We start from the raw sequence: 26,518 nt of genomic DNA, 5'->3' as shown, positions 1-26,518 counted from the left end.
TGCGAGTGGGGGAGGGGCAGAGAGAGAGAGAGGGAGAGAGAGAAACCCAAGTAGGCTCTGCATCGTCAGCACAGAGCCCGATGCACAGGGCCTGATGTGGGGCTAGAACCCGTGAAACCGTGAGATCATGATGGAGCCGACACCAAGAGTCAGACGCTTAACCAGCTGAGCCACCCAGGCGCCCCCAAACTCTTGATTTCGGCTCAGGTCATGATCTCACGGTTCGTGGGTTCGAGGCTTGTGGGATCCCAGGGTTGTGGGATCGAGCCCCGCATTGGGCTCCTTGCTGAGCATGGAGTCTGCCTAAGATTCTCTCTCTCCCTCCCTCTCTCTGCCCTGCTTATGTGCATACTCTCTCTCTCTCTCACACACACACAAATAATAATAATAAAATAAAAAAATAAAAAGGAAAAAACACATAAATTGACTTGTCTAATACAGTCCCTGGCATGTGGTGATTATTTGGCTTATAGGGGCTAACACTAGAGGGCTATCATGAAAGAAAACAAACTAGAAGAAAATCTTGCTTTGTCCTTGGAGTAGAAACCAAGGACAATCATTTTTATAGCTCATTAGTCGACATTCTGTATTATTATTATTTCCCTAAACTCATTGTCTGATACATTCATTATTCAGGAGGATTCTAGCTCAGACGTGATTAAGAAGGCAAGGCATAAAGGAAAGTCGGTGGACTTTCTTCAGAAGGCTGGAAGCACAAGAGTGGCCTGTACGTATAGAGAGTGGCAGGTAACAGCTTGTAACCTCCTGAGGCTGCTTCTGGGATGTGAGAGAAATCATGTAATTGTATCCCATCTCACGTTCCGAATGATTATGTCAGGTAGGATGTAGATTCAGAAAAGTGCAGCTGGCGGGGGGCGGGGGGGGGGGGCGCCTGGGTGGCTCAGTCAGTGAAGCAGTTGACTTCAGCTCAGGCCGTGATCTTATGGTTCGTGGGTTCGAGCCCCGCGTCCGGCTCACTGATGTCAGCCTGTCAGCACAGAGCCCGCTTCAGATCCTCTGCCCTCTCTCTCTCTACCCCTCCCCTGCTTACTCCCTCTCTCAAAAAATAAATAAAAAACATTAAAAATTAAAAAAAAAAAGAAGAAAGAAAAGTGGAGCTTTGCCAGGTCCTGATGGCCTGGCTCCTCGTTTCCTGCTTCTCTACTCGTGCTGGGGTTACAATGGCAGTATCCCAACACAGAATAGGAACAAACTCGGTGGCTCCGTGTGAAGATTTTGAATGGTGGAAACACACACAAGGCCCTTCCCCTGAACCTGTGGCGGCCACGTGACTAACGGTCACTTTGAAACCCTCAGGGGGATGTCACTGCCAAGAGCCCCGAGTGAGGTCACCGTTCACGTGCTGAGGAGCATTTTTGCATCGGCCCAGTCTGCGTTAGCATCAACTTGTTTTTAGTTAAGCTGTAAAACAGCAATAAGACGTCAGAGACAACTCCCAGACAATGCGTATTTGCCTCATCTTCAGTGGAGTCTCACTGGACTTTGGAGACAGGTTTCTCTGAAAATTCCTGGCAGTGTGCTAAGACACCTTCTTGCACAGCAACAGCGTTCAGGATGGTGTGCAAACCATGCTACGGATAAGGTTACTGCTTTCCCAGCATTCCGTCTTGCTTATTCCAACTATGACATAATTTAAGTAGAAGGAAACGTTTTCTATGGCAGCCGTTCACAGAAATGTCATACGTATGTGGCGTAGAACTGGTAACCACATTCCAAAATTATAAACCATTTGGTGACATCGTACAAGCTAACTCAATGCTCTGCTCTATAGGAGACACACCGAAGTCAACGGGATAACGGTGCTTCTGCACAATGGAGTCTTTCGCAGGTGAAAAAGGAAGAAAGAGGATCTCTCTGTCCTCACAGAAAGTGTTCAGCAAGATAGATGTTAGTACTAAAAGGTGGGTCCAGAACTGCATTATAGCATGCTATCTTTTGAGGAAGACAGGGTATGCACGTATGTATGTATGTATGTGTGTATATATTGACCAAGATTCTTTGCTTGACTAAACTTTACTAGGGCTCCCCATGAACCTTTTCCTCAATAATGATTCTTCCTTGTAGAAGTCAGTTTTAGCAAAACTCCTGCTAAGTCACCTTAGGAGAATTCCCCACCATGATAAATAGCTAATACATGTGTGAAACTAGCAGACTCGTCTCCAACATTCAAGAAACCAAGCGATTTCCAAGCCTTGGGACTATGCCCCTAGGTCCCATTTCAAGGCTCTAGACCTTGGCAGGCTTATTCATCCTCCTCAAGGGAGAGAACTTCTTCAGGATGACCTCTAGGGAAGTCATAAAAGAGATCTGCAAGGCCTGAGTAACAACTTCAGTCTCAGAAAGAACTGGATAGGAAAAAGCTGGATGTTTAATCCACTTAGATGGACTTTGGAAACAGCAATATGGCTGCTTGGTTGCTCCTAAGTCTACCTCTCAAGTCCTTGTGTATGGTTTACCCAGCATGACTCACCCTAGAAAGGACAAATTGCATGATATATTAGACAAACAGTGGTTTGGATCCTTCCCACGGAGGAGAGTGGACTCTCGCTAAGCTGAATTAGCAAGGTTCTTGCTAATACCAGATTTTATAAGGAAGTGCACAGATGGGCCAAGAAGAAGTTTCAGGAGCCTGACTAAAATTTTTTTTTATTTTAAATTTTTTTAATGTTTATTTGTTTATTTTTAAGAGAGAGAGAGAGAGAGAGAGAGAGAGAGAGAGCGCACGTAGGGGAGGAGAAGAGAGAGAGAGAGCCACAGAGTGTGAAGCAGGCTCCAGGCTCTGCACTATCAGCACAGAGCCGGACACAGGGCTTGAACTCAAGAACGTGAGATCGTGACCTGAGCCAAAGTCAGATGCTTGCTTAACTGCTTAACCAAATGAACCACCCAGGTGCCACTGACTAAAGTTTGATTAAAGAATCTTTGTTAAAAACCATATTGTTTTAAACAATTTAAAAACATTGAATCAAATGAAAAGAATATTAAAGACCCAAATATCCTCTTTGGGTCTCTGGCCGGGTCCAAGAGTTAAACTGACATAATCCTGAAAGATTAACAAGAGAAAAGTATAAAATTTTATTAAGTCTTTACACTTACAGTGGAACCTCCACAAGGGAATGAAGCCTCGATGTGACCAGAGCAGGACATTTTATACCTTTTAGACAACATAAGCAGAAATTTGTGAAAAACTGGGTTTCAGCTAAGGGTGGGAAATGGGGAAGTATTAATTAGGAAGATAAGAGTTAGGTGAACAAGGTTTGTGTGTACCCATCTCTTGGCCCCAAATCCCCTGTCTCCAGTAAGAGTGTCTTCTCTCCTCCTGGCACAGGGAGGGCATCTTTTCACATGAGAAATTTATCTCCTGCTTTCAGGAGGACATAGGAGGGTCAGAGTGTTTTTCTTGTACCGGCTCTTTCTCAAATGCCTTTAGTACAAATTATCCAATATGTCCCTGTGGCATATTTTGGGGTGACATATTCTGGTGGCCTTCAAGAACAATCCTTTAAAATTAAAAATGAACTGGGGTACCTGTTTGGCTCAGTGGGCAGAACACACAACTCTTGATCTCGGGGTCATGAGTTCAAGACCAACACTGGGCGTAGAGCTTACCTAAAAAAAAAAAATCGAAAACAAACTGAAATTAATGAACCTAACTGTATGTCAAGCTGGTAGCATATACACACACAGAAAAAAAAGCACTTTAAGAGACTTTAAAATATAATCTTTTGCCTGCACATCCTTATGGAATATAATTTAAGAGCTTGCAAAGAAGTTTTAAACTGCAGTCTACAATTAATGTTAGTACAGATAATGGCCCAGCATCACTGTGGAATAATCCTGCCTAAAATATATCGAACCAAATCTAATCAAGTCTCTGGATGTAACTATTGCTTTCTAGAAAATGCAGGGGATGGATAAAAAGTTAAATGACATTACGGGAGGGGTGGCTGGGTGGCTCAGCTGGTTAAGCATCTGACTTTGGCTCAGATCGTGATCTCATGGTTTGTGAATTGGAGTTCGAGTCCACGTTCGGCTCTGTGCTGACAGCTCAGAGCCTGGAGCCTGCTTCAGATTCTATGATTCCCTGTCTCTCTGCCCCTCCCCTACTCACGCTCTCTCTCTCTCTCTCTCTCTCTCTCCCTCTCTCTCTTAAAAATAAGTAAACATTAAAAAAAATTTTTAAGTGACATTATGAGAAAGCAATCAGCCACATTCAAAGTACGTTACATTCTAAAGGATAAATGATTTGCCAACAAATCTGTAAGTGTGAGGAAGAAAGGGGTAAGAAAAAATATTATAAAATAAAAGAGAATTAAGGGACATCATAACCAAATAAAATGTGTTGACCTTATTTGAATCCTGACTGCTTTTTTGACAATCAGATTAATTTTCATATGCACTGGGTATTAGATAAGTAAAGGAACCCTTGTTAATTTTACCAGGTATGACAATGGGAAAGTGGGTGGGTCAAAAATCTTATGTTAGTAGTGAGTAAGGTGATGATCATGGAAAAATTGTTGTGTTAGTTATCAATGCATGCTCACGTACTTACAGTTTCAATCTTATGATACCTGGGTAATTAAAATACTCCAGTGTCCTAATACTAAACTAAAAGATTTAAAGAGAAGTAGGGGTGTCAGACTGAAATGCTTCAGAGATGATCAGTAGGTCACAATGGGAAAGGTATTCTTTGGTTTAAGCAACAAGGAAGTCACTGGAAAATTTAAGAAGATGCAGACCAGATGATTTGGAGTTTAATTAGTGAGGGAGGGTTTCGAGCACCGAGATCCGAGACGGTGAAATTTATTTTTGAAGAGCTGGAAAGACACTAATAGAAAAAAATAAAAGCCATTGTAATAGCACTAGTAACTAGTGGGGTTTCAGAAGGTTGGTTTGCTGCCTTTTTTTTTTTTTTTAACGTGAAGCAAATCTATAGGGAGGAAAGGGAGTTCTCTTTTTTATTTCTTTCTTTCATAATTTGGTCCGTAACACCATACTCTCTCTTTTCCTCTGCCAGAGAGACAGTGTTCCAGAGGGTGTATTGTCTTGCCCCCTGGGTCCCGAAGGAAGTAAACTTGGAGCAAATCTTCCAGCCAAGGCAGGATGGATGGGTAGTGAGGTAGGAAGGAATCTTTCCTGTTTTAAGCCACGGACATTTTAAGGTTTGTTATTGTAGCAGAACTCAGCCCATCTGACTTAGGAATACTTTTCTTTTCTTTTCTTTTTTAAGTAAATTCCACGTCCAAGGTGGGGCTTGAACTCACAGCCCTGAGATCAAGAGATGCATGCTCTAAGGACCAAGCCAGCCGGGTGGCCCATGGGATACTTTTTAGTATAACAAAATCTAAAAGATGCTTAATGAATTCTGATAGCAGCTTTTCTCAGGGAGACATTGGTGACAACATGTCTCCTATGTGGCTGAGGGAGGACTTCGTGTCACCCACCGTGCATTCTCCCTGTATCCCATAGTTTTCTGTGTCTCCTGTGGCAGGAACAGTGGCAGGTAATCATTGGCTTTTGTCTGTTGACTCCAGGAACAGCTGCATGACTGTTCTGTTTCCAAAGAAGATTTTTACATATCTTTTCACAAGAATGGCTGTAGCCGCAGGATGAGGCACTGCAGAATTAGGAAGTCTCAACAAGAGCCCTTGGTAAGCGTTCAAAGAACATGACTGAGGAAAGGAAAGGTTAGAAAATCTGACTCAGTCCACGCCTGGAAATTCTGAGACGCGAGCGCGATGGAATATTAGGGACTCCTTCCCCATCTGGAGGCAGGATCTGGAATTTGTGACCTGCCCTGATCGTGCTGACGTCATGCAGGCACTGCAGTGGTAACTTAGCAACTCTGCCAGCTCTCCCTCCGTGGAGCCCACTGTGCAGGAATGTGATTAAGTCGCCCATGGCACCAAATCCTAGCTAATGCTTCAGAGGACCAGGCTTTGTCTTAGAAATATTTTCCAGTGGATAGAAAAACAGCTCTTTCTGGCTCACTGCAGGGTCTGTCTCTGAGGGCGAATGGAACTGCTGAGATGGCAGTTTATTCCAGTGAGGTAGCCTCAGCCAGCTGCTGGGAGGCTGAGCCCATTTACCCTACGGGCAGGTTTGCCAAGGTAGCAGGGATCCCTCAACAGCCTCAGCTGGGTTCATCCAGGATTCAGACTTGCTGCGGCATGATCTGGGAGGCTGGCAGGTGCCGGGGGCTGGGCTTTGGGCATCAGGAGCCTCGTGGAAAAGAAATTCACTGATTTGGCTCAAAGACAGTGACAGAGCAAGTGCTGGGGGCCAGGGGCTTTCTGAGGACAGCATGGTGGGTGTCTGTCACTCAGATTGTCCTCTGTGAATGCTCTCTGAGCTGCGCTCCTGAGTCCTGGGAGGAGGAGCTGCACTTAACATCCAGTGGAAATGGACAGAGCTGATCCACTTGTAACCTCAGACGTGCAAAGGGGCAGGAGAGAGTACTCCGAAGCCTCATCTGAGCGCAGCCTGCTCTTTTGATGTCCCACAGGCTCTTCCCACGGCCACCTCTGATCCTGCCCCCATTGCACTCCCTACCCACCCTCCACTTTGGTGGCCAGTTACCAAGAGGGCCCTGGGTTCCACCTCAAGGGCCTAAATACTTCATTGGCTAAAAGGCTTTCTCAGGTCCAGGCCCGGGGGCTGAATGCGTCGGTGCCAACCTCCAACTGATGAGGGACATAGACAGGTACATAACACTCCCCCCACCCCAGCTTTCTAACCCTGCCTTGGGACAATTCTGGGGCAGTTCCACACAGCTCCCCAGGGGTCCCAGCGGGACCCAGACAAACTTGCCCACACCGGTAATCCGCTCATTAGCATATCTTTCACTGGCTGCTCTCTCCGGCTTGGAGCTCCCTTCACTCCCGCCTTCTCTCCTGCTTCCTAGCAACCCCTCCCAAACAAACTGCCTGCACCTACGCCCCTCCTGGGGGGGCTGCTTTTTGGGAAAATGTAAACCAAGACACCCACTCTCTGTATTACCTGCCTCGCCACCAATTTAAATTCTCTAACCTCCCTTCATTCTTCGGGCCTTTCTTCTTGTAGCTGATGTCGAATTCATACCTCCACCAAAGCAATGCACCACCTTCTTTGTAACATGCCGCATAGCGACCTAGAGATGCTGTGTTTTTGAAATTTCAGTCTTCCTTTCCGCTCTCCCCCACCGGTGTCTGCATGTAGAAAGAGGCAGAGGAGACAATTCTTTGTCTCTTGATATGAACAGTGCATGGACACAGCCCCTTGAAAGGTAGAAGTCACTGCTGTGAGCTTGCTTTTCACTATTTTTACTTCCACCCAAAAGGGTATTTTCCTCACTGGATGCTGCTGGGGAAGGCAGTGGACGCAGTGACTCACGGGGTGAGAGCAGGAAGGACATCAGATCTTGGCGACATCGAGGTAGCTTCGGAGGCCCTGGTGCCCGATGTAAATGTGGAGTGAGGCAAATGGAGGGTTGCTTCAAGAATACATTGAAGGCACCCACCAGAGATGAGCAGCACCTTTGGGAGGAATTTGAGGGAGGCCTGGAATTCCCACAGCACGGGCGAGAATGGAATTGAAGCCCTCCTTTTAGACACTGTCTGTCTTGACTGGTGTGGCCCAGAAAATTATGCATTATGCTAAGACAGCTGTGATTATTCCCCACGTACTCTAAATTGCTTAATTTGGCTGAGTGGATACACGCTAATCCATTCCCTGGTGAAGCAGACACAAAGGGATATTTCCCCATAAAGCAAAGCATGATGACAGATATGATGGGAGCCTGGGGGAGCCATCATGGTTGAACTTGGGCAGAAACTTACAGTGAAAATGCCACAGAGGTGAGGGCTCCTTAGCATCCTGAAGAAAGCCTAGCATTGGAAATGATTTGAAAAGGTGAATCTGTTAAGAAAAACTCAGCCAGGTGATAGTGTAACTTAATTCTTTAAAGGAATCAAATTCAGAGAGAGTAACTTTAAGACTATGTAAGCTGTTAGAACCTTAGGACTCAGTGAAAACTCAAAGAAATAGCCTTTATTGAATGTGTTCTTAACTTGGGGACATAAAGTGCCTAAAACTGGATGCAGACTGTTTCTCAGGAGAGCATTTCTAGTTATGGGTACCTGGCTGGCTCGGCAGGTGGGGCATGCAACTCTTGATGTTGGGGTCCTGAGCTTGAGTCCCACGTGGGGCCTAGAGATTACTTTCAAAAAATAAATAAAACGAAAAAAAAAAGAGAAAGGATTTGTAGTTTCATCAGATTCTTATTGGGGAATCTGACCCCCAAAAGATCAAAATCTATTGGTATACTTTAAGAATACAGAAACCAAGGCATCATATAAAGCTACCTACATGCAACCTCTGTCCTGTTTCTAATCTCGTGTGGACTGTACTTAGAACAATAATGGTAACAGCAACAGGCGTCACCACCACCTTAATGAGCCTGAGGATCGTGACAGCCAAGCGGACTTAACGTGCTATTGTATACATGGAAAGCGTGGGTTTTATACTCAATGGTAATGGACTCAAATTCCTATTTATATTGCTATTTAATAATTATATGACCTTCACCTGGTAACTTCATCCCTTTCTGCCTATTTTCTCATCTCTAAAATGGAAATCCTATCTCATATGTTGCTGTGACGATTAGTATGGATATGTGTGGCCTCCCTGGAATTCTTTCTTAGAAATTTTTTTTTTAATGTTTATTTATTTTGAGAGAGAAAGAGAGAGAGAGCAGGGGAGGGGCAGAGAGAGAGAGAGGGAGACAGAGAATCCCAAGCAGGCTCTGCACCGTCAGCACAGAGCCCGACCTCACAAACCGAGAGAGCATGACCTGAGCCCAAATTGAGAGTCAGACACTTAACTGCTTGACCGAGCCACGCAGGCGCCCCTGGGATTACTGCTTTTACTGTCAGAGCCCTCTGTCACAGGATGTAGATGGGTTGCCATAAAGGTTGGGGTTCGTCAGGGAGATCAGAATCTACTCGAGCTGGTTTCGGTAGAAGAGTCACCACAATTTGGAGGGCTGAAGAAACAGACTGCATACTGAGCATCTAGAAAGGAGTCTCAAGGGGCGCCTGGGTGGCACAGTCAGTTAAGCGTCCGACTTCAGCCAGGTCACGATCTCGCGGTCTGTGAGTTTGAGCCCCGCGTCGGGCTCTGGGCTGATGGCTCGGAGCCTGGAGCCTGTTTCCGATTCTGTGTCTCCCTCTCTCTCTGCCCCTCCCCCGTTCATGCTCTGTCTCTCTCTGTCCCAAAAATAAATAAAAAACGTTGAAAAAAAAAATAAAAAAAAAAAAAAAAGGAAAGGAGTCTCAAAGCCAAACCGCAGAACAAGGACACCCCAGAAGCTGCTGCATATCCTGTGGGCAGGAGGCCATCTACTCAATCGGGAAGCTGCACGAGGATTGCTGGCCAGGAGGTCATGCCATCGTTATTTCCGTCATGAAGGCGTCGCGAATTGGAGGTCGGCCTCCATAGCTACTGGCTTCAGAACCACAGCACACCTGTGACAGTAGACCCTGCCATCTGACGGCAGTGCCCAGAGAGAAACCACATACCTTTGCAGATAAACCACATACCTCTGCGACCACTTATGAAACAGGAGCATAGAAACAAAAGCAGGGCTCTTACTTACCTCATAATCTGATTTGAGGAGCCTAAATCATAGCCAGGGCTTTAGCTCAAGGGGTTTGGAAAATGTAGGATTTTTTTTCTTTAATCTTTTCATCATCTCATATGGGGGGGGCACACTAGAGAGAGATTAGAATGCGTGCTTAGCGCTAATCTGCCACATGCACTCCGGAATGTTTGGTCAAGGTATTTTTATGTTTATTTTTTAAAAGTTTCTAATGTTTGTTATGGAGAGACAGAGCATGAGCCATCAGCACAGAGCCCGATGCGGGGCTGGAACGCAGAGACCGCGAGATTGTGACCTGAGCCAAAGTCAGCCTTTAACCCGACAGCCACCCAGGCGCTCCCAGGGCATTTTTATTATTATCTTTTTATTATTTTAAACTATAAAAGTAATACACATGAATATATTCACTTTGCAGAAGATGAGAACAAAACAAACTTATGGAGTAAAAAGTGAATGTTCACCTCAGTTCCTGCCTTATTTCCTGTCAGGAAATTACTGACACCAATTTACCTTGCCTCTGCGTTACATTTTGACTGTACACGTATCTCTCTCTATAGGTACAACACACGTATCTGAGATGAAAAGCAAACAAACAAAAAAAACATAAATGGGGCACCTGGCTGGCTTAGTCAGTAAAGCATGCGCTCTTGATCTCAGGGTCACGAGTTCAAGCCCCACATTGGGTGTAGAGATCCCTAAAAACAAACAAGTGTTAGTGTCCCATGGTATGAATATATCATAGTTTCAGTGGTGGGGGGGGGGTCAATTTTCTTGCTGAAATATTTAGAGATTTTACAATTTTTTTTAAATTGCAATGTTTTAATTTATTTACTTTTTTTTTTTAAAGTTTTTATTTATTTATTTTGAGAAAGACAGAGACAGTGTGAGCAGGGGAGGGGCAGAGACAGAGGGTGAGAGAGGATCCCAAGCAGGCTCTGCACTGTAAGCACAGAGCCCAATGTGGGACTCGAACTCATGAAACTGTGAGATCATGACCTGAGCTGAAACCAAGAATCGGACACTCGGCCAACTGAGCCACTCGGGTACCCTTAATGTTTTTTGAATGTTTATTTATTTTTGAGAGAGAGAGACAAAGTGTGAGCGGGGGAGGGGTAGAGAGACAGGGAGACAGAATCTGAAGCAGGCTCCAGGCTCTGAGCTGTCAGCACAGAGTCTGACAAGGGGCTTGAACCACAAACTGCAAGATCATGACCTGAGCCAAAGCCGATGCTTAACCAACTAAGCCACCCAGGTGCCCCTTTAATTGCAATGTTTTAGAAAAAAAAACACCAGCATAGGGGCTCCTGGGTAGCTCAGTTGATTGAGCATTCGACATCAGCTCAGGTCATGATCTTGAGGTTCATGAGTTCGAGCCCCACATCAGGCTTGCTGCTGTCAGTGTGGGTCCTCTGTCACCCCCTCTCCCCACACCTCCCCCGCTCATGCTCTTTCCCTCAAAAATAAATAAAAAAATTTAAGAAACCACACCAGCATATATTTCTCATGAATATGTGTGTAAATGTTTGTACCTATGTCTCAGAAGTGGAATTTCTTGATCAAAATGTGTATTCAGCCTAAGGCTTCATATACACCATCAAATTCCCCTTCAAGAAGGCTTTTCCAATTTAGACTGACACCAGCATTACATGAGAATACTTGCTTTCTATCACTCTTCCCAGTCCATAATATTATTCCTGTTAAACTTTCATTAATTCGATGGGAAACAAATCACACAGAAAGTATAATATTCTTTTTCTCAGTAGTATATTGAATTTTCTTAAAGATAGCTTTATTGAGGTGTAATTGATTTACAAAAAAACTGTACATATTTAACATATATAATTTCATGAGTTTGGACATTGAACACATGTATGCACCATGGCAAAGGTAACAAACATACCCATCACCTCTAAGTTTCCTCGGCTGCCTTTGTGTGTGTGTGTGTGTGTGTGTGTGTGTGTGTGTGTGTGTGTATGATCAAAACATTTAACATGACATTTACCCCATTTCTAAGTGCACAATACAGTATTGTTAACTATAGGCACTATAACACTTACTCATCTTGCATAACCGAAATTTTCTCTATTCAACAGCAACTCTCATTCCTGCCTGTCCTCAGCCCCTGGCAATCACCATACTGTCTTCTGCTTCTATAAGTTTGATGATTTTAGATACCTAACGTAAGTGGAATCATATAGTATTTGTCTTTCTATATGTGAATTATTTCACTTGGTATAATGTTCTCCAGGTTAATCCATGTTGTTACATATCATGAGATTTCCTTCTTTTTTTTAAATTAATTAACTTATTTTGAGAGGTACAGAGAGTGGGCAAGTGAGGGAGGGGCAGAAAGAGAGGGAGAGAGAGAATCCCAAGCAGGCTCTACACTGTCAGTGTGGGGCTCGATCCCATGAACCTCTGAGATCATGACCTGAGCTGATGTCCAGAGTTGAGCACTTAACCGACTGAGCCACCCAGGTGCCCCTCCTTCTTTTTTTAATGCTGAAAATGTATTTCTTTGTATGTGCACACCACATTTCTTTATCTATTCATTTGTCAATGAACATTTAAGTTGTTTCTATGTCTTACTATTGTCAATAAAGCTGCAATGAACATGGGAGTGCACATGTCTCTTTAAGATCTCAATTCCGGGGTGCCTGGGTGGCTCAGTTGGTTAAGCATCTGACTTCAGCTCAGGTCATGATCTCGCAGTTCGTGGGTTCTAGCCCTGCAATGGGCTCTGTGCTGACAGCTCAGAGCCTGGGGCCTGCTTTGGATTCTGTGTCTCCCTCTCTCTCTGCCTCTCCCCCGCTTATGCTGTGTCTCTCCCTCTCTCTCTCAAAAATAAACATTAAAAAATTTTTTATTAAAAGAAGAAGATCTTGATTTCAACTCTTGGATATGTACCTAGAAGTGAGATTACTGGATCTCATGGTAGTTCTATTTTTAATTTTTGGAGGGACACCCATACTGTTTTTCACAATGACTACACCATTTGACAGTGTGCAAGGGTTCTACTTCCTTCAAATCCTTGCCAACACTTGTTAATTTTTATTATGTTAATAATAGCCATCCTGACAGATATGAGGTGTTATTTCATTGTGGCTTTGATTTGTGATGATTAGTGATTTTGAACATCTTTTCATATACTTGTCAGCCATTTGTATGTTTTCTTTGGAGAAATGTCTATTCAAGTACTTTGTTTTTAATTAATTAACTAACTAATTAATTAATAAGTTTATTTATTTTAAGAGAGAGAGACAGCGAGTGGGGAAGGGGAGAGAGAGGAGACAGAATCCCAAGCAGGTTCCCCACCTTCAGCACAGAGCCTGACGTGGGGCTCAAACTCACAAACTGTGAGATCATGACCTGAACTGCAGTCAGACGCTTAACCTACTGAGCCACTCAGGCACCCCTGCCCATTTTAAAATCAGGTTATTTGTTTCTTTTGCTATTGAGCTGTGGGAGTTCCTTTTCTAGTTTGGATGTTAACCTTTTATCAGACCGACGGTTTGCAAGTATTTTCTCCCATTCCGTAGGTTGCCTTTCATTCTGTTGATTGTTTTTTTCGCTCTGCAGAAGCTTTTTAGTTTGATGCTAGTCCCATTTATTTTTGCTTTTGTTGCTTGTGTTTTTGGTGTCACATCCAAAAGGTTTTGGTGTCATATTCAAGACGAATATCAAAGAACTTTTTTCCTGTGTTCTCTTCTAGAAGTGTTATGGCTTCAAGTATTCAAGTATTACATTTAAGTCTTTAATCCATTTGGAGTTAAGTTTTGTGAATGTTGTAAGATAGGGGTGCAATTTCATTCTTTTGCATGTGAATATCCAGTTTTCTCAACACCATTTATTGAAAAGATTATATTTTCCCATTCAGTTCTTGGATCCACTGTCAAATATTAGTTGATCATATATGTCTGGATTTATTCCAGTGCTCTGGAATTTATTCCATTGGTCTATGTATATGTTTTTACGCTGGTACCATATAGTTTTGATTATCATAGCTTTGTAGTACAGTATGAAATCAGAAAGTGTGATGCTTCTAGCTTTGTTCTTCATTCTAAAAATTGCCTTGGCTATTCAGGCTCTTTTCTTGTTCCATATGAATTTTAGGATTGTTTACTCTGTGAAAAACAACACTGGAATTTTGATAGAGATTTCATTGAATCTATAGATGATTTGGAGTCGTATTGACACTTTAATAATATTATTTCCTCCTATCCATGAACACTGGATGTTTTTTCCATTTATTTCCATTTTTTTCTCAATTTCTGTTATCAGTATCTTACTGTTTTCATTATACAGATCTTTCACCTCCTTGGTTAAATTTATTCATAAATATTTTATTCTTTTTGATTCTATTGTAAATGGGATTATTTCTTTATTTTTCCTTCAGATATTTCATTATTAGTGTATAGAAATGCAAAATTTTTGCAACAAATTTTTGTACATTGATTTTGTATCATGCAACTTTACTAAATTTGTCGATTAGTTCTGACAGTTTTTTTGGTGGAGTCTTTAGGCTTTTCTAGATATAAGATCATGTCATCTGCAAACAGACAATTTTACTTCTTTCTTTCTGCTTTGGATTCTATCTATCTATCTATCTATCTATCTATCTGTCTATCTATCTTTGCCTCATTACTTTGCCTAGGACTTCTAGGACTATGTTCAATAGCTGTGGTGAGTGTGGACACCTTTGTCTTGTTCCTGATTTTTGAGGAAAATCTTTCACTGTTGAGTATGATGTTGGCTATGGGTTTGTCATACAGGGGCTTTATTATGTTGAGATATAATCATTCTATACCCAATTTTTAAGAGCTTTTTATCATGAAAAGGTGTTGAATTTTTGTGAAATGTTTTCTTCTGCTCTGTTGAGAAGATAATATGATTTTTCATCTTTCATTCTATTAAAGTGGTGCCTCATGTTGACTGATTTGCCTGTGTTGAAACATCCTTTTATTCCAGAGATAAATCCCACTTTATCATAGTGTATGATACCTTTAGGATGTAGTTAAATTGGGTTTGGTAGAATTTCATTGAGAATGTTTGCATCTATACTCATCAGGGATATTGTCCTACGCTTTTCTTTTCTTGTAGTGACAACTGACTTTGGTTTCATGGTCGTGCTGGCTTCATTAAATGAGTTTGGGAGTGTTTCCTCTTCTTCAAATTTTTGGAGGAGTTTAAGAAAGATTGGTGTCAATTCTTCTTTAGATGTTTGGTAGAATTCACCAGTTAAGCCATTTGGTTTGAGTTTTTCTTGGTTAGAAGGGTGTGGATTATTGTTTCAATCACCTTAATTGTTACTAGTTGTTCAGGATTTTGATTTCATCATGATGCAGTCTTAGTGGATTGTATTTTTATCCATTTCTTCTAGATTATCCAATTTGTTGACACACAATTGTACATAGTCACCTCTTATGATCCTTTGTATTTCTGTGGTGTCAGCTGCAATGTCTCTTTCATTTATAACTTTGAGTCCTCTCTTTTTTTTGGTTAGTATAGTTAAAGGTTTGTCAATTTTGTTTATCTTTTTAAAACCCCAACTCTTAGTTTTATTCTCTTTTTTTATTGTCTTTCTAATCTCTATTTTAGTCACTTCTGGTCTAATCTCTATTATTTCCTTCCTTTAGGTAATTTTGGGCTTAGTTTGCTGTTCTTTTCCTAATCTTCAAGGTGTAATGTTAAATTGCTTTATTTGAGCTTTCTTTCTTTCTTTCTTTCTTTCTTTCTTTCTTTCTTTCTTTCTTCCTTCCTTCCTTCCTTCCTTCCTTCCTTCCTTTTTCTTTCTTTTTAAATAAATATAAGCACTTATCACTATAAACTTTCTGCTTTGGGGCAAGGCTGTCTGGAGCCATGGGAACCCAACCCCTGCCCAGTAAGGCAGGCCTATAACTTCAGTGGATCCAGAAGGTGGGACCACCTTCCCAGTTGGCCTGGAGGGCAGAACACGCAGCCAAAGATTATTCATGAACCTTGAGTTTTAATGTTGTTTGCCCTGTTGGATTTTGAACTTCCTTAGGAACTGTCACTCCTTCCTTCTTTCCTTTTGGAATGGGAATGTCTACCCTATGTCTGTCTCACCATTGTATTTTGGAAACACTCAACATGTTTGATTTCACAGGATCACATTTGGAGAGGAATTTGCCTCAGGCTGAGTGTTTTTTAAAGTTTGTTTTATTTTTGTATTTGGTGGGGGGAGGAGCAGAGAGAGAGGAAGAGAGAGAAAAAATCCCAGGCAGGCTCCATGTTGAGCCCCATGCGGGGCTTGAACTCATGAACCTGTGAAATCATGACCTGAGCCAAAATCAAGAGTCAGAAAGCTTAGCCACCTGAGCCACCCAGGCGCCCACCTCAGGCTGATTTATATGGTATTTAGAGGAAATTTTGAACTTAGACTTTGAGCTGACATTTGGTAAGGATGTGGATCTTTGGGGTCCAGAGACTGAATGCTTGTGCCCTCCCAAAATTCATATGTTGAAAGCTAATCTCCAATCAGATGGTATTTGGAGGTAGGACCTTTTGGAGGTGATTAGATCATGAGGGCTGAACCATCATTAATGTGGTTAGTGCCCTTATTAAAAGTTGCCCTAGGACTCTGTGCTGACAGAGTTCTCCCTCTCTCTACCCTCCCCTGCTTACGCACGCTCTCTCAAAATAAATAAACATTAAAAAAAAAAAGTTGTCCCAGAGAGCTCCCCCTGCCCCACTTCTGACACAAAAGAACACAGAGAAAAGATAACCGTCCAAGAAGCAGGAAATCAGCTCTCATCAGACATCTAATTGGCCAGCACCTTGATCTGGACTTCCCAGCTGCCACAACTGTGAGAAATAAATTCCTGTCATTTATAAGCTACCCAATCTATGGCATTCTGTTATAGCAGGCTGATTGGACTGAGATAGGAGTTATGATGTTTTCCAGTCCAAGCAGCCATCTCTATTCTCCCCTGGGATGCCAGACTGTGCTGGACTGGTCAGAGCTTCAAGATTGGCAGATAGAAGCTAGTCTTTGGGGAACACCGTTGGAAAACTTGAGAGCTGGGAGTTTCTTTCTGATTACATATATGTATGGTGCTGCACAGGGGACAGGGTCTCTGGCACGAGGATGTCCTGAATCTCTTAAACAGCTTGATGAGTGTGGCTTTATTCTCTCAAGCAATAGGAGACTTTCAACTAGTTTCTGATTTCTCACAAAGGGAACTATTGACGAATCAGTGTGTTTTGGAGGGGAGGAGGGTCCAGGACTTCTTACTCCTCCATGTTGCTGATGTTACTTAGTCATTTAGTTTTTTAATTTTGATGTGAATCTGGCAAGTTCTTGATCCTCTTTGAGCCTCATTTCTTTTTATGCATCTAAAAAGTGGAGGTGGGGTTGTTGTGAGTACTAAGTGAGGTAACGTATGTAGGTCCTGTGGGCTTTACTGGCTTCCATTCCCAATGGAGCAGAAGCCCGGCTCTGCTTCATGGAGTGGCCAAGGGCGTCAACATCGGTTTGACAACCACACTGATGAATTCAAACATATTCTCCCTCTCCTACTCTGAAAACCACCACCTTGGCCGAACTGCTGACCTTCCTCCAGCAACTACTTTCTCCTCTGCCCCCATCCCCCAGGCACAGGCTCTCCTCCAGGCACTACTGATGTTCTGCACCGGCATGTGAACCTTCATGTCACCTACAAACAGGCACTCTCCAAGGATCAGAGTATGGTCTCGTGTGAGGTGGCAGGTGGACAGAATGCTGTCTCCTTATGTCTGTTATTAGGGGTACGGTAGGAAAGCAGGGTTACTCCTGTGCCCGAATCTTCTAGCACATATAAAAGCTCTGTCTCCTAGTACTGTCAGCTTCCTCAGGCTCCTTCCTCAGTGAAGGACTAAGTCCGGGTAATTCGACAAACCCCGTCATCTCTGCTCCCTTCCTTGTTAGGCTCAATGTTCTCCCAGAAGTCTCTTCATTGCCTTCTGCATATATTTTCTGGCAAGAAGTGTCCCATGGTTTTCTAGATGTGAATGGGCATGTACGAATCAGAGCACAAATGCACTGATGAGGCTCAAACGGCGGGTTCTGCTGTACAGGTTAAGCACCCAGCCTTCAAAATTGGTAAAAACCACTAGCCCTGAGTTTGGCTCAAATCATCTTTAACTGAGGCACAACTTTAACTGAGGCAGTTTCAAGGTCATTTGCAACTGGATTTGGACTCCAACTCTACTGATTTCCTGATTCCATGTTCATTGATTTCCGTTCTAATTCTTATGATTTCTTTTCTTCTGCTTACGTTGGATTTAAGTTGCTCTTCTTTTTCTAGTTTCCTAAAGTGGAAACTTAGGTCACTGCTTTTAGATCTTTCTCTTTTTCTAATCTATGCATCTGCTCTCACTGCATCCCACAAACTTTGGTATGTTGTGTTTTCATTTTCATTTAGTCCAAAATATTTTTAAATTCCCCCTGAGACTTCTTCTTTGGCCCATGTGTTATTTAAAAGTGTGGGTTTTTGTTTTTGCTTTTACTTTCAGAAACTGTTGATAGTCTGTCAACCTTATTTCCATTTTCAGTTTAACCGTCTGTGGAAGGACAGGCTAAGCACACTCAGTGGCTGTTCCTACACATCCAGGAGCCTGAGCGGTGGGAGCCAGACCAGACCTCAGCGGCGGGCTGTATGCTCCCGCCTTCCTGAATTCAGGGAACTGCTGAATAAGTACAGAGGGCACCTCACATCCATCCATGACCTTAAGTAGGGTACCAGTAAATTCGGGACCTGGAGCAGTCTATTCACCCTGACATTTCTCCTTGGCCACAGCCTTTTCAGCAGTGGCTTGCTCTTCCTTTCCAATCTCCTTAGGATCTCTGTGGAAGTAGAGATCAGGTATGACCTCCCGTGGGTGCTCATGGGAGGTGGTGCCACTCATGCATAGAATTTCCTGGGTCAGCATCCCCTACATCAGACCCATGGAGCGAGGGCTCTTGTTTGCAGGGGGTGGCAACACTACTTAGCTTAGAGGAGAGTCTGTGTTACACAGAGCGGTGGTAGGCAGGTAGACATTTGACACCTCGGTCAAAAGGCTGGTGGTCAGTTCTGGAATCAGTAACCTCCAGAAGTCATGGCTCCTAGAAGGCTGTCTGGATGTGGTTAGTGAAGGTTCCAGGAGTGAAGCACCAGCAAAGGGGTGTCTCCAGGGCAGCAGCAACTGGGGCAGAGCCCACTGGCCAGTATTCTTGGACAAGATGACTCTGACATCAGCCGGGTTTTCAATGGCACAAGCTGCCGGCAGAAGCTTCTCTCAGGTTCTCTTCAGACTTATGACGAAGGTGCTGTCACTTTTCCTTTTACAGATGTACTGTTCCATTTGGGAGTCATGGTTGGTGTCACTTAAGTGGGTCTGTGCTGCAAAGAATTTGAGGGACTTCCGTCTCTTCCATCTGCGGGGTATCAGGGGCTCCAGACATCGTGAACGCTTCCCTTTATGTTATAATGGAAACCTACTCTGGGTAGTGCAGAGAGGCTAGAAGTGTATTTTTTAATCTCCCTACACGTTGTAATTTTCCAGGTATCTTTGTAATTGATTTGCATTTTAATCCCATTGTGGTCTGAGAGCAGACAATGCATAATTTCTTTTTTATTTTATTTTTTAAATTTACATACAAGTAAGCATATAGGGCAACAATGATTTCAGGAATAGATTCCTTAATGCCCCTTACCCAGTTAGCCTATCCTCCCTCCCACAACCCCTCCAGCAACCCTCAGTTTGTTCTCCATATTTATGAGTGTCTTCTGTTTTGTCCCCCTCCCTGTTTTTCTATTATTTTTGTTTCCCTTCCCTTCTGTTCATCTGTTTTGTCTCTTCAAGTCCTCATATGAGCAAAGGTCATATGATTTTTGTCTTTCTCTGACTTATTTCGCTTAGCATAATACCCCCCCAGTTCCAGCCACGTAGTTGCAAAGGGCCTGATTTCTATTTTTTTTCAGTGTCTAAGGTATGTTTTATAGCCCAGAATGTGGTCTATCTTGGTCAGTGTTTCATGTGAGCTTGAGGACAATGTACACATTGCTGTTGTTGGATACAGTAGTCTGCAGATGTTGATTATATTCAGTCGATTGATGATGTTGTTGAGTTCAACTATGTCCCTACTGATGTTCTGCCTGCTGGATCTATCCATTTCTGATGGGAGGGTGTTGAAGTTTCCAACTACGATAGTGGATTCATTGATTTTTTTCTTTGCAATCCTGTTAGTTTTTGCCTTAGCTAGTTTGATGTTCTCTTGTTAGGTCCATACTTGTTATGTCTTCTTGAAGAATTAATCCCTAATGTTCTTCTTTATCCCTGATACATTTTCTTGCTTTGAAGTCTACCCTGTCTGAAATAAATATAGCTGTCCTTGTTTTTCTTTTTTTTCAGGGTGGGGGAGTGGTGTTAGCTGGTATATTTTTCTCCATTCATTCACTTTAAAAACAAAATCTTTACTTATTTCTTAAATGACCTCTAGGCCCAACGTGGGGCTACAGACCTATGCGATTTCATGATCCTGAGATCAAGAGTTGCACACTTACCGACTAAGCCATCCAGGTGCCCCTCTGACAATTTCTGTCTTTTAATTGGTATATTTATACCAATGATATTCAAAGTTATTATTGATGAAGTGAATTAATATCTACGGTTTACTGGTTTCTATTTGTTATTCTTGTTATTTGTTCATATTTTTGTCTTCCACTCTTTCTGCTTTTTGTGTTTTTTGTTTGTTTGTTTGTTTGTTTTGGTGCAAAAAGGTCATTTTATTAAAGAAAGGGACAGGACCCATGGGCAGAAAGACCTGCCTACCTTTTGTGGTTTTAATTGAGCATTTTATGTTTTTGTTTTCTCTGCTTCTGTACTTAACATATCAGCTATACTTTGTTTTTAATGTTTTTAAATGTTTATTTATTTTTGAGAGAGAGAGACAGAGAGAGAGGAGAGGGAACATGTGTGCGGGGAGTTGAGGGGGGCCAGAGAGAGGGGACAGAGGACCCAGAGTGGGCTCTACGCTGATAGCATGAGATCATGACCTGAGCCTAAGACAGATGCTTAACTAACTGAGCCACCTAGGTGCCCCTAATGTGTTTTTTTTTTTTAATTTTGATTAATGAATTATAGCTTTTTCTGGTGAAAAGTTTATTGACTGGATTAGTCCTTTAATAGCACCAAGTTTTGGCTCTGGGATGCTGTATTACATATAATTATTCAGATATAAGCAAGAAAGCAGAGGAACTCCTGAATGCACAATAGAAACGGGTTGACCAAGGTGGGAAGAGAATGGAGGGGAATTAAAATTATCAAACATTTTAGAGTAAGAATGTCAAGCAATCACATGAACTCTTCATTCATGCAAGTGATTATCTAAATACCTCAGGCTGGGCTTTTATTTACTCATTCAATAAGTATTTAAGATCTATTATGTACAGACATATATTTCTATTCCCATAGATACATCCAAGGACAGACACTCTATTGCTTTCCTTGCAAACTCAAGTAAATTTCAGTATCCAGTATGATTTTTTTTTTCATTCATTTGGGATTTTTTTTTAAGCTTTTAACGATAGCCCTAGACTTTGTACTATACATTTACAACAAATCTAAGACCACTTTCCAAAAACTCCAACTTCAGAAGTAGTTTAACAAAATAGTCTTAATTCCATCTTGTCCCTTGGATCATTGCTGTCATTCATTTCACTTCTATATGCATAAATAAATATATGTGTGTGTGTGTATATATAAGCATACATACCTGAATACATTGTTGATGAATATTTGGGACAAATTGTTATCTGTAACCTCAATTAAAAATAAGAAAAAGTTACAAAAAAACAAAAATAAAAAGTTTTTATTTTACCTTCACTACTTTGATGTTCTTCCTCTTTTAACGCTAATCTTGACCTTCCATCGGTTCTTCTTTCTCTCCCTAAAGAAAACTTTTTTTAAAAAAATGATTTTATTTTTAAATAATCTCTACACCCAAGGTGATGCTGGAACTCCCGAGCCGAGATCAAGAGTGCCGCTGTCTAGGCACCGAGACAGGCGCCCCACTAAAGAAAACTTTTACCAATTTTTCCAGGCAGGTCTACTAGCAACAAATTCTCTCCATTTGTGTTTGAGAGTATCTCTATTTCTCCGCTAATAAACCCCATATATCGCTGGGCTGGAGCGCAAATCCTGACCTTAGCAGGCTCGAGCCCCGGAAGAGGAGGCCTGCGCACGCGCACAGCAAAGGTCCCGGCCGCTGGAAGGAATGAATGGTGGGGAGCGCACTCTCCTACCTCTGGGTAGAGCCTGATGTTTGACTCAGAACAACTCGGAGGCAAGGGGGGAAGTGGTATTTCGAGTGCGCCCGTGAGCACAGAATGTGGAGAAAAGGTTGAGTTTCAGATTCTAGACACTGTAGCCTCTGCGCCGCGTGTGACAACGTGCCGGACATCTCACGCAGATCCCTGCGCAGGACCGGGCGTGGCACCCCAGGCTGCGGGCTGCGTAGTAGCTGCCCAGCTTCAGGCTGGGAAATCATGACAGTTCTCAGCAAAAATCAACACAGCGCACTAGCCATCAAGGGGCAAAGGTGCCAAAGATCAGAGTGGGACCCTTTGGGCGGTGGCCCTTGCCCGAGGGTCCAGCTGGTGAGCCCACGCAGCCCAGGGTGGATGTATCATGTCCATCTAGTGTAAAGTACCTCCGCTCGCTGGGTCAATTGTTCTAAAAACGTGCCCTGGGCTTGTTTTGAGGAGAAATAGTAAGACACACGACACCAAAATGATCATGATTGAAGGAAGAAGTTTTCTATCATAATCATGGTCCCCTAGAAACAGGAGGCAGTGGCCGTTCATGTAGGGCGACCAAAGAAACGTCCTGCAGGCAGAGAGAGAGAGAGAGAGAGGAAGGAGATCTGTAGCTGGGAGCCGGTCCCGAAGTTTATCTTGGGACAGAATGAGCGAAAGAGGTAAGCCAAGGGTAGAAACTTACAATTTATCCATTTCTCTTAGGTATCCGATCTGTTGGCATATAATTGTTTTAATAGTCTCATAATTCTCTGTATTTCGCTCATTGCACTTACACTGTCTCCTTTTTCATTTCTGATTTTGAGTCCTGTCTCTTTTTTTCTTCGTCAATTTAGCTAAAGTTTTCCCAATTCTCTTTTCAAAACATCAACTCTAATTTTGTTGATTTCTTTTTCTGTTGTCTTTCTATTCTCTACTTTCTAGTCTCTAGTATCTACTGTTAAAATCTGTATTGTTTCCTTCCTCTGCTAACTTTGGGCTTAGTGTGTTCCTCTCTCTGTTGTTCCCTGGGCTAAAGTTAGGGTGCTTATTTGAGATCTACTTTTTTCCTAACATAGGCATTTAGTGTTGGAAATGCCCCTCTTAGAACGGCTTTTGCTGTATCTCCTAAGCTTTGTTATGTTGCATTTCAATTTTCATTTGTCTCAAGATACTTTGTGATTTCCCTTTTGATTTCCTCTTTGCCCCATTGGTTGTTCCGGAGTCGTGGTTTATTTTCCACGTGTTGACGAATTTTCCAATTTTTCTCCTGCTTGTAATTTTTTGGCAATACCCAACGAAAACAACAAATGCAGAATAGCCATCAAGCAGCAGGCGTGCCAACAGCCAGTGGTGCCCCTTAGGCAGTGGCCGCAGCTGTTGGGTCCAGTTGGTAAGTCCAAGCAGTCCAAGGGCTTATCATCTCCTTCTGGGGAAACCACCTGCTGACTGTACCAATTGTTCTAATAATGTACCCTGGACTTGTTTGGAGCAGAAGCAGCAAGAGACACAGACATGAAAATGATGGTCATGAAGGAAGAATATTTTTATTATAATTGTGGACCGGACCGGAAGCATTGCGGACCGTGCAGAGCGACTAGGGAAGTAGTCCATAAGATCAGCAGGCAGACAGAGAGAAGGGAATTAATTGCTGGTGGGAACCTTGACGGAGGTTTTTTTGGGAGGGAATGATTGAAGGAGGGTAGGCAGGAAATATGAACTTACGATTGGAGAGTTTGAAAAGTTTTGGAGTACTGTAGTCTGAGCATGGTTCCCCTGCTGTGTAAAATCTGGTCCCACAGAGTCTGAGGGTCTTTTAGTAAAACCTGAACCTTAGGACTCCTGCCATGGTGGCTACTTCCTTCTCCATGGCACTGAGCCCACGATGCAGAGGCTGCAGAATTAGTGAATCCCAGCATTCCTTGTCCTTTACGCTTTTTTATTTATTTTTAATTTTTTAAATGTTTGTTTCTTTGTTTTTCTTTATTTTTGAGAGAGAGAGTGTGTGAGTGAGCGAGGGGCAGAGGGGCAGAGAGAGAGAAGGAGAAAGAATCCCACAAGGGGCAAAGAGAGAGGAGAGAGAGAGAGAGTGGAGCCTGGAAGGGGAAGGGGCTAGAACTCGCAAACTATGAGATCATGACCACCCAGGTGCCCCAATGTTTATTTTTGAGGGGTGTGGGAAGAAGCAAAGAGAGGGAGACAGAAGTTCCAAAGTGGGCTCCAGGCTGTCAGCACAGAGCCCAATTGCTGGTCCCAAACTTAAGAACCCATGGAGCCAAAGTCTGACGCTTAACTGACTGAGTCACCCAGCTGCCCCCATGCTTTTCTTTAAAAAAAAAAAAAAAATTCTTCATTGTGTAAAAATATGTATGTAACACTAAATATACCATCTTAAACATTTTTAAGCATTTGGTGAATTAGTGTTAAGTATATTCTCATTGTTATTCAGCAGCTCCGTAAAATTATTCATCCTGTAGTTCTGAAACTTTATAACCAACAAACACTACTTCCCCCTTCCTTGGCAAAGTCCCTTCTACTTTTGTTTCTATGATTTTCACTACTTTACATACTTCATAGCAGTGAGAGAATACATTTGTCATTTTTGTGACTGGCTTATTTCTCTTAGTATAGTCTTCTTGATGTCCATTCATGCAGTCACGTGTGACAAGATTTTTTTCCCTTAAGGCTACATAATATTCCATTATATGTACACACCCCATTTTCTCTGCCCACTCATTTAGCGATGGACATTTGGGTTGGTGTACCTCTTGGTATGGTTGGATGCTTAACTGAGCCATCCAGCTGCCCCTCATTGTGCTTTTGATATGCATTTCCCTGATGATTAGTGACGCTGACCATCTTTTTTTTTTTTTTTTAATTAAAAAAACATTATTTCTTTCTTTTAAGAAGGCTCCTTGACCAACCTGGGGCTTAAATCATGACCCTGAGATCAAGAGTCACGGCTCTGCCGACTGAGCCAGCCAAGCGCCCCAAGTTGACCATCTTTTCATATAATTGTTGGCCATATCTATACCCTCTTTGGAGAAATGTTTATCCAATCTTCTGCCCATATTTTAATGACATTATTTGTTTAAAAATTTTTTTTTAATTTAAATCCCAGTTAGTTAACATACAGTGTAGTATTAGTTTCAGATGTACAATATAGTGATTCAACACCTCCATATATCACCCGATGCTCATCACAAGTGTCCTCCTTAATCCTCATCACCTATTTAACTCATCCCCTCACCCACCTCCCTTCTGGTCACCCTCAGTTCGTTCCCTGTGGTTAAGAGTCTGTTTCTTGGTTTGCCTCCCTCTCTCGTTTTTCTCCTTTTGCCCCTTTGTTTTGTTTCTTAAATATTACGTGTAAGTGGATTCATGGTATTTGTCTTTCTCTGACTCACTTATTTCGCTTAGCATAATGCTCTCTAGCTCCATCCACATCGTTGCAAATGTTAAGATTTAGTCACGTTATTTGCTTGGTTTTTTTACTCGTAAAAGCTCCTGACATATGCCGGGTAGAGAAAAAGCCCTTATCAGCTATATGATTTGCGATTATTATCTCCCATTCTAGTAAGTTGCTTTTTGCTCTGTTGATTGCTTCCTTTGATATGCACATATTTTAGAATTTGATGTAGGCTCATAAATAAGGTTTTTCAAAAATGTATAAGAACAATACATTTGTGTATTTCTTAGGCAGTAAATATACTTGATTTCACATAGATTACTGTAATAGCCTTATATAGCTGTGTGACAAATTGCCACAAACCCAGTGGCTTAAATGAAACCCATTTGTTCAAGTTCTGTATTCAGCACTTGTGCAGTCTGTATTTGGAGCTGAGCCAGACTCTCTCCTAATCTCAAATCCCAAAGGAAGAGGTCGCTATACCTATTGCTGAAGTCCTGAATAACAACTTATTATCTTTAAAAAATTTTTATTGAATATTTATTACTGAGAGAAAGAGAGAGAGTGCACGTATTGGAGAAGGGTAGAGAGAGAGATGGGAACAGAGGATCTGAAGCAGGCTCCGTGCTGACAGCAGAGAGCCTGATGTGGGGCTCAAACTTATGAACCCCAAGACGTGACCAGAGCTGATGTTGCACCCTTAACCGACTGAGCCACCCTGGCACCCCCACCTTACTTATTACCTTAACACGTGTCAGCAGGGTGGCTGGCTGGCTCTGTAGGTGGAGCTACTGGGTCTCCTGGTCCCAAGTTCAAGCCCAGATGGGGTATACAGAGTCCTTAAAGAAAAAAAAATGTTATAATGTTAGCAAATACCCGTACATGTTTTTTGTTAAGTGGCACTGTATGTGACACTGTTCCACTACTTTGCATGTGTTACCAACATCTGCGTTGTACTCAGCAGGAGGGGGGACCCTGTGCCGCACTGTTAGTGGTGTTCTACCTATGCTGCTACCCTTAACACCTTCTCAAACTCTACCATGCACCAAACCTTGCCCTCCTCCATGACAAAGTTTTTTTGGTTTGTCATATCTTAAGCTCCTGAACTTTTCCCAAATACACCTGTGCATGTCCTTGTAAAATATAGTTTTAGCAAGAACCATACTAGGTTAG

General features: G+C 42.5%; 1 protein-coding gene across 1 annotated transcript in view; it reads right to left on the bottom strand.

Annotated features, from left to right (window-relative positions):
- CMKLR2 (chemerin chemokine-like receptor 2) overlaps positions 1-21,576 on the bottom strand; it is an 80,006-nt gene extending 58,430 nt beyond the window's left edge. Inside the window, exons 1-2 of the mRNA XM_053905643.1 lie at positions 21,522-21,576; positions 3,550-3,630 (exon numbers count right to left, since the gene is read on the bottom strand). The gene's annotated coding sequence lies outside the window, so the exon portion shown is untranslated. The remainder of the gene's footprint in view (positions 1-3,549; positions 3,631-21,521) is intronic.
- Positions 21,577-26,518: the final 4,942 nt, after the last annotated feature.

This window comes from Panthera pardus, unplaced genomic scaffold (assembly GCF_024362965.1).
Source record: "Panthera pardus isolate Hobbes unplaced genomic scaffold, ASM2436296v1 HiC_scaffold_10, whole genome shotgun sequence".
Taxonomy (NCBI): Eukaryota; Metazoa; Chordata; class Mammalia; order Carnivora; family Felidae; genus Panthera; species Panthera pardus.
This window is presented reverse-complemented; position numbering and strand designations above follow the sequence as displayed.